A 9118-nucleotide genomic window follows, 5' to 3' on the forward strand; every position below is an offset into this window, starting at 1 on the left:
AGAACCAGAAGTGTAGATCTCTTTGCTCTGGGTTCAGGATTCTTTCTCCAACAAAATACACTGTTCCTCTTAGAAGAATAAAAAGAGTAAGGATTTTCCTATTTGCAAAGAATTTGGATTCTTTTTAACACTCCATATTTTTCGTTTTGGTCTTTCCTCTCTACTCTTAGTGAAACCACGCTAGATTTCATCTCCTCCTGTCTGCACTACTGTAATTCGGCCCCAGTTGGACTTCCTGCCTCCGTGCTCTCCCCTCTCACTGCATCCCCCACACCACTACTCTCCATTGTCTACTGAATAAACTATAAACACCTGTCCCTAATATGCAAGAGCATATGGTTCCAGTTCTGCTTTCTAGCCTTTCCTCACACTGCTCACCTTCACAAACAATGATTTAGCCAAACTGAAATACGTGATCTCTTGTTATTGTCTTGCCCTCATAGATAACCATACTTCTGCTTCAACTTCCCCCAATCTTGCTGAAACTCTTACTTTTCTTCAGAGTCTAACTTAAAGAGCAATTCCTCCATAAAGTTTTCTCTGATTTTCCTCAACTAAAAGTGATTGCTCACAAAATTCACAGCTTATTTGTTTGGATGTCTCCTTCTTAATTAGTTATATCATGTGTGATCCTTATGTATATGTCAAATCTCCATTAGATTATAAGTTTCTAGAAAGAAGTTCATTTATTATTTCATCTTTGAAGCTCCTATACCCATAAAATTGTCATAATTAATACTTAATACATATTTATTCAGTTGAGTTTAACTCAACATATATGTTTTAAACACCTCCAACGTACCAGTTGTCTTGCTTTTTATTTGCATCCCCAGCACTTACCACTGTGCTTTACACAATGTTTTATTCATTCATTCATGGAGTTATTCATTCAGTTGTTAGAAATAAAATAGACAAAATCAAGAGTCCTTGACCTCAAGAAGCTTACATTTTATTAGGGGAATATAATAATATGTACACAGAGAAGTAAATGCAAGATAAACTGAAGTGGGAGAAAATTTAACCTAATTAAACTGAACCAAATTACTTGGATCTAGAAATGAATATAGTAATGAGACAAAATACTTCTATGATGAAGACATGCCAACCATGAAATAAACTTGGATCTACAATGTATTAGACCCATTCATCAGTGTAGATACACTTCACCACAATCTGACCAGAATGGTTCAATAGAAGGAGCGCTGATTTTGAAGTCATTGGATCCAAGTTCAAATCTTGGCTCACCACTTACTACCTGTGTGAGTTTGGATAAATTGCTTCTCTCGGGGCCTCAGTTTCTCAATCTAAGATAATAATAGATAACATTTATATAGCATTTTAAGGTTTGCAAAGTGCTTTACCCACCTTGTCCCTTTTGAGTCTCACAATAACTTTATTAGGTGGATGGTATTATTACCTTCATTTTATAGATGGGAAATGAGGCTAAGATAAGTTAAGTTATGTGCCCTGAATCACATAGCTAAAAAGTGTGTAAGGCAGGATTTGTACTCAGGTCTTCTAGCTCCAAGTTCAGTGCTCTAAGGGGCTGAACTAACAGATCTCTAAGCCCCATTCAAGTTTCAAATCTGTGACCCTATGATCCTGCTAAAAGTGAAAACTATGTGCTTCCTAGACATTTCAATTTAGAATGAATTTCTATGCTGCCATCAAGATTTGACATGCTTGCAAATTTTCATTTAGCAAAGTTATCAGGTTCTTCACATTTGTATTCTGTGTTGGATAAATGCTAACTGCTATTGTGCTAAATTTGGTCTGGTTTGTCACAAGTGCTATTTCAAACTAAATATCCTTTGTTCAAGGAGTTAATTTATGATATCGTGTTCTCAAATCCCTGCCAATGTCTAGAAAAGGGCAGCCCTCATTTTCTGGGAGGAACTGACAGATGCTAGTAAGGCAGCTCAGGCAACTCTTTCCTCAGAGCCAAGTCCAACTGGCCTTGCCATACTTTTTTGAAGGTAAATTTACACTGGAGACAGTCTACTCAATTGTAGAGAAGGGAGGTTTCAATTAATGAACTGTATAATAGTTCTTCTCAATGAAGCAATGAAAACACCCTAAGCAGGATAGGGAAGAGGAAAGAAGGGAGAAGAGGGAGAAGGGGAAGGAGAGAAGGGGAGGGGAAAAAAAGGAAGTTGAGAAGGGGAGGTTGAGAAGGGGAGGAAGAGAAGGAGAGGGAGAGAACGGGAGGGAGAGAAGGGGAGGGGAAGGCAAAGGTGAAGGGCAGAGAGGACAAGAAGGAAGGAAGGAGGGGAAGGATGAAGAAGAGGGAAAGGGAGAAAGGGAAGGACTTACTTTGTGCCAGGCCCTGTGCTAAGCACTTTACAATTACGTTTTCATTTGATCCTCACAACAACCTTGGAAGGTAGGTACTATTATTATCCCATTTTACAGTTGAGGAAACTGACTTTCCCAGAGTCATATAACTAATAAGTGTCTGAGGTCACATTTGAACTCAGGTCTTCTCTATTGTAAGCCCAGGACTCTATATACTGCACCACCAGCTGCTTCATACTGGAATCAGAAGGCATAAATGCTGGTTCCAGACTTAGCTGTGTGACCTTAGATGAGTCATTTGACCTCTGAAACTCAGGTGTCTCACTTGTCAAGCAAAACTATTGATAGTAACTACCTTTCAGGAATGTTGTGTGAAAAGAGCTTCATAACTCTGATACACATGTTGTTGTTGTTGTTGTTCAGCTTTGTCTGACTTGGCAAAGATACTGGAATGGTTTCCATTTCCTTCTCTATCATGTCCCCATTTCACAGATGAGGAACTGAAGCAAATAGGAGCTAAATGACTTGCCTAGGGTCACACATCTAGTAAGTGCTTAAAGCTCGAACTCAGATCTTCCTGCCCAGTGCTCTATCCACTGTACTACCTAGCTGTCACAAAACTCTACATACACATGATTTATTATTGTTGTTGTTAAACACTGTGAGCCTCGTTTTCCTCATTTTTAAATAAAGATAATGATACCTAGATCACACAGTTGTTAAGAGATACAAACTTAATAAAGTGCAAAGTGCTCCATTAATGTGTCGTTTTTCATGGTAGAGTTTGTTACAGGGACAAGAGAGATTGAGGGAGAGAAGAAAACAAGCCAAGCCAAATTTACGTCTTGCTCTTTTCCCAGTTCTCTTCTGAGAGTCTATGTGCTCCTACCTTCTGGTGTCTTCATTATTCCACTTCTGTTTTTGTTTGTTTGTTTTTGGTTAGGCAATGGGGTTAAGTGACTTGCCCAGGGTCACACAGCTAGGAAGTATTATGTATCTGAGGTTGGATTTGAACTCAGGTCCTCCTGAATCCGGGGCCGGTGCTCTATCCTCTGTACCACCTAGCTGCCCCTTATTATTCCACTTCTGATTGGAGATGACTGGACAACTGGAGGATGACGGGAGCCACTGGAGTCAGATGGCTCTGGAGGAGAAAGTGAGGCTGATGACTTTGTACTGCTCTGCCTCACTTAAATCCAATTCACTTACAAGTCAAGACATCACCTTCCTGATGTCATTGATCCCCTTCCAGAACAAGGACAACAACAACAATTCCCCTTTTTATTGCCAAAGGCCTTGTGTCTTGGTGATTGGAAGAGCCAAGATTGGACCCAGACAAAATATGAAGTGGGCAGAGTTTCTTCTGGACCTTTCCCTGGAATCATCCCGAATGTATGGGCAATCTAGAAGAATGATGTCTTGGAACTCTGGATCAGATTCTTGAGAGCAGGGATACATGCTGCTATAGAGAGGCCCACCTGACAGTGGGAATTCCATTTATGATGTGGCTAATAAGCACCAAGTACTGTGCTAATCTCTGGGAATATACAGATGGAAAATGGCATGGTCCTAGCCCTCAATGTGCTTAGAGTCTAACAGGGAATCAATGAATTATATTGTGCAAAGCATGAGAATTAGAGTCAGATAGTCAGACTCCAGCTCTGTTATTTACTATGTCTGTAACATACTGCCTACCACATCTCTCTAGGCTTTGTCTTCTGAAAAATAATAGTATTTGGCTATGTGATTTCTAAATTCCTTTCCCAGATTCCTAAATTCCTTTAATCGGCCTGGATCTACCACTTACCATGCATGTGATCTTGAACGAAGTTTTTAATCTGTCCAAACCTTAGCAACCACATGTGATTTTACTCACACTGCTTATCTCACAGGATTGTTATTAGAAAGTGTTTTGCAAACTTTAAAACATTAAATCAATAAAAAAACATGTAGGGGGTAGCTAGGTGGCACAGTGGATAGAGCACCAGCCCTGGATTCAGGAGGATCTGAGTCCAAATCCGGCCTCAGACACATAACACTTACTAGCTGTGAGACCCTGGGCAAGTCACTTAACCCCATTGCCTAGCCAAAAAAATAAAAATAAAATAAAAAAGCATGTATATATGGCAGGTACTCAGTTATATACAGACTTGAAAAAAGGTAAGTCCAGAAAGAATGGCCCCTGGAACACTAAGAGGAACAGAGAAAAATTTACAGAAGATGGTTTTTGAACTGAGTTTTGAAGGAAACCAGGGATTCTAAGGGCAGGTGGGTGACCACAGTGGATAGAGCCTGGAATCAAGAAGACTTCTCTTCCTGAGGTCAAATCCAGCCTCAGTTACTTGCTAGTTTTGTGACTGTCAGCAAGTCCCTTAACTCTGTTTACCTAGTTTCTTCATCTGTAAAATGAGCTGGAGAAGGAAATGGAAAACTACTCCAGTATCTTTGCAAAAATCAAACAAACAAACCAAACAACAACAAAAACAGGGTCATAAAGAGTCAGACACAACTGAAAAATGACTTAGAAAAAAAAAAGATTCTAAAAGGTAGAAGTGGGGAGGAAAAGCATTAAAGGCAAAAGGGGCTGTCATTGCAAGTCATGGAGTCAAAAGAAGGAAGATCATGCCAAAGAACAAGAAACATGGATGGATTATAGAGCATAGAAGGGAAAATAATATAAGAAAACTGGAAAAGTAGAGAGGGAAAAAGTTATGGAAAGCTTCAAATGTCTAAATAGGATTTTATATTTGATCCTGTAGGTAATAGGGAAGCAATGGAATTAATGAACATGACAGATGCATTGGTAGATGTCTACTTTAGAAAAATCACTTCGATAGCTGTGTGAAGAATGGATTGGAATGGGAGAGAGTTGAGGTAGGGAGATCAATTAGAAGGCTAAAGGTAAAAAATAGTGAGAGTGCTGAACAAGAGTGGTAGCTGTGTGAGTGGAGAGAAGGGCACAAGAAATGAAAGAGGCTGTGAAGGTAGAAACAAGATTTGTTAATAGACTGGATATATGAGATGAGTGAGAATGAGAAGGTGAGGACCACTCAGAACTTAGTGAGTGGAAGGATAGTAGTCATTACTAATGTGGGTAATTAGACAATAATACAAATAAATATGACCCAAGAAATATGGTAAGTATGAGAGAGAGAGACAGAATGCTCTATGAATTTGAAATTTAAAAAAACTGAAGGTAAGGGTTAAGGTAGTAGCAGAGATATTTAAAGGTAAGGATCCTTCCCAGTACTCAAAAAAATTTCTGCTTATGCATAAGATCAATTCAGTTCAATTCAATAAACATGTATTTAAAGTCTATTCTGTGCCAGGACTTGTGCTGGGCACTTATTAAAATACCACATAAAGTAGATATGACTAATACACAGGAGAAGCATAGAGCATGAAGGCAATTTAGAGGAGTAGGTGATCATCACTGGTTGAAAGAATCTGAGAAATCTTCCTGGATGGGGCACCTTAGGTGAGCAAGTCAAAATTACACTAGGATGATGATGATGAAGATGATAATAATGATGATGATGACAAATTTAATAAACCTCATTAAAAAGGTGAGAATTAAACAGTAATAAGAGTAACAACTACAACCCCATAAAAGCTCAGCCCATGTCATGGGAGTTGAAGGAGGTAAGGGTTTGAGAGAGGGGGAGCAAACAAAGTGAAAAAATGCTAGCCAGGGTGATGTACAATGGGAACTTTGTTTTCCCTGGGAACTTGATAGTAGCTGAGAAGGTCTGACAGAGACTCTGTAACCTAATGAATTAGCCATTGGAGACACCACTGGTTGACTTAGCACCCTAGCGCATGTAATGCAATGGCCCCTAAGAATTAAAATAGACAGGGATGTGTAAAGTTGCATGATGGCCCTACTAACAATTGTTGGGATGATAAACTTGACATAGAAAACGGTAGAATGAATGGCACTTCAGTGTTCTGTTACCACAAGAAGGCAGGATAAATTGAAAATAAGCAGAAACACTAACACTCACCTGGTAGAAGTTCTTTGGTAAGGACTGCACTAACTGCTAAAACAAGTAGTCTGTGAGTGTCCATGAAATGGACTGAAGATACAAATGTTTCCATTGTGTGCCTTTATTATACCATAACAAAACTAGAAACATTGCCTCAGCTCTAGGCACAGGGTTTACCCCCTCTTTGTTAACAATGCTTTCAGCTCCAAGATATGTTACATTACAGACCAATGAAGGGCAATTATAAGAAATAACTTCACTTCTAAACCCAGCTTAGATGAAATAAGAGTGGAAATTGAGAAGTTACTTAAATCTGAGCTTACAGATGATACTTTTAACTCCTCAATTATTCACCAGTCAATAAAAATAAAAGAATAATAGGTAGATAGAGACTTGTCCCCAGATTGTTTCTATCTGCACTCCAGTAAACATAGGATCAGAAAGAATGAGAATAATATTGCTTATAATTCACATATATTTTAATACTTTACAATTTGTAAAGAGCTTTTGTTAGAAAAACAATCTGAGATAGATAGTACAAGCATAATTACAGTATACTTACTTGACAGTTGAGGAAACTAAAGCTCAGAAAGTTAAACCAATTGATTTGCCTACTGATCCAACTATTCCTCCCCACTGTTACTAAAATTCATGAGGATTTTTTCATTAAAAAGTGATATGGAAATTCTAATTAGCATCATTTTAATTCAATTCCAATCTTAGTTTTATCAGTGCTTTTCTCATTATTAATCCATTTTAACCCATCTTAATCAATTCCCAGCAGTGAGCTTCTATCCAAAGCCGACGGTCTTACTCAACTTGCAAGTCAGGTCTGCTTATGTTCCTGATAATCAGAGTCTACTGCCAAATAGACAGTTGAGAGAAATTAATACTCTTGAACTGGCATAATTTAAGTACTAGAATAGTACTAGAAAACCTGAGTTCTTTTCCCAATTTTGCTGCTTATTAACTGCGCAAAGTTGAACAAGTAGCTTCTGCTGTGGGTCTCAATTTCCTTATTTGAAAAATGAGGACTTTGGTGGGCGGAGCCAACATGGGGGAGTAAAAGCAGTGACTTGCTTGAGCTCTCCCCCAAACCTCTCCAAATATCTATAAAAAATGGCTCTAAACAAATTCTAAAGCAGCAGAACCCACAAAAAGACAGAGTGAAACAAATTTCCAGCCCAAGATAACCTGGATGGTTGATAAGAAAGGTATATCACGCCGGGCTGGGAGAGGAGCGCAGTTTGGCATGGGTGCGCAGGCTGCAGCAATCCTGGAGCAGGCCTCAGAGGACTGAATCACCCGCAGCTGTGGTGGTTTCCAGACTTCTCAACCCAAGAACACCAAAGACAACTCAGAAGGTCAGTGGGAAAAACCTGTTTCTGCGGTGCTGAAAGAGAAGCACAGTGGGGTTCCAGTCCCATTTCCCAGGGCGGAGGCTGCCTCCTGAGCTTCTGGCCCACAAACTGAGAGGGAATCGAGTGGCTGATCAGAGGGGGATTGAAGGGATTTCTTTGCTGGTGCAGGATTCTCTTGCTTTGCCTGTGCTTGGATCTGGGTCACAGTTCTGGGTGGTAGTCCTGGGGCAAGGAGGAACACTGGCGTGGTGGAGCTTGTAGTGGCTGTGGAGACAAAACCCTCCTCATAGTTCCAAGACAGAAAAGTGCTTGCTATCAGTCATAGACCAGAGCACAGGCCAGGAAAGTAGTAAACACCTTGCCCTTGATCATAGCACCTTGGAAGAACTGAAAATTTACAGGTCCCTAGAAGTATCTCCGAAAACAACTGCACAAAACCCCCAAAGCTTGTAACAGTACATTCTCCACACTGGAAACAGACTCCTACCTTAACAAAGAATTTATAACTCAAGTAATTGGCCGGGATCATGAGCAAGCAGCACAAAAAGAGTCAGACTATATCATCTTACTTTGGCGACAAAGAAGATCAAAACATACAACCAGAAGAAGACAACGAAGACAAAGAAGCCAAAGCTCCTACATCCAAAGCCTCCAAGAAAAATAGGAATTGGTCCCAGGCCATGGAAGAGCTCAAAAAGGATTTTTAGAAGCAAGTAAGAGAAGTAGAGGAAAAACTGAGAGTGATGCTAAAGGAGAGCCAAAAAAATACTGAAGAAAATAACACCTTAAAAAATAGCCTAACCCAAATGGCAAAAGAGGTCCAAAAAGCCAATGAGGAGAAGAATGCCCTAAAATGCAAAATTAGCCAAATGGAAAAGGAAGTCCAAAAGCTTACTGAAGAAAATACTTCCTTGGCTTCCGGCCGCCGCTGTCATTTCTCCTGCGTGACCTTGTTGCTGCTTCTCCACGACCCGTCCCAGCCTCATCCTGGCCCGTGCCCCGACGCCACCATGTCCGCACTGGCCCCAGGCCTGCTGAGCAGCCTGACGCACCCCACCCTCCGTATCCTACGCATGCCCCGCGCGCCCCTGCATGCGCTGCCGGCCCAGGAGGAGCCAAGCCTGGTGGACAAGACCATTGCCATAACGGCCTCCTTCATTTCCCTCCTCCTGCCTGCTGGCTGGATCTTATCCCACCTGGACAGCTACAAGAAGAAGGAGTGAAGGGGCCTCGGGCCCTGCCTGCGCCCCTCTGGACCACAAGATCTTCCCTGCATTCCGAACTCAGTTTTCTGATGAGTTAATTAATCATGACCACTTGATTTTTCCTTTGGAGTTGCCAGGCTTAGTGCTGTATGTTCTGGTCTGGGCAGATGGGACCTCCTCAGCATGTTAAAATAAAGCCAGTTGAAGCCTCTCTTTAAAGTCCAAAAAAAAAAAAAGAAAGAAAATACTTCCTTAAAAATTAGGATGGAGA

The 9118-nt window shown here is 40.6% G+C and overlaps 1 pseudogene; it reads left to right on the top strand.

Annotated features, from left to right (window-relative positions):
- Positions 1-3410: 3410 nt before the first annotated feature.
- Positions 3411-8911, top strand: LOC114033727 (annotated as a pseudogene).
- Positions 8912-9118: the final 207 nt, after the last annotated feature.

The sequence above is a fragment of the Vombatus ursinus genome, unplaced genomic scaffold (assembly GCF_900497805.2).
Source record: "Vombatus ursinus unplaced genomic scaffold, bare-nosed wombat genome assembly UNPS02007344.1, whole genome shotgun sequence".
Lineage (NCBI taxonomy): Eukaryota > Metazoa > Chordata > Mammalia > Diprotodontia > Vombatidae > Vombatus > Vombatus ursinus.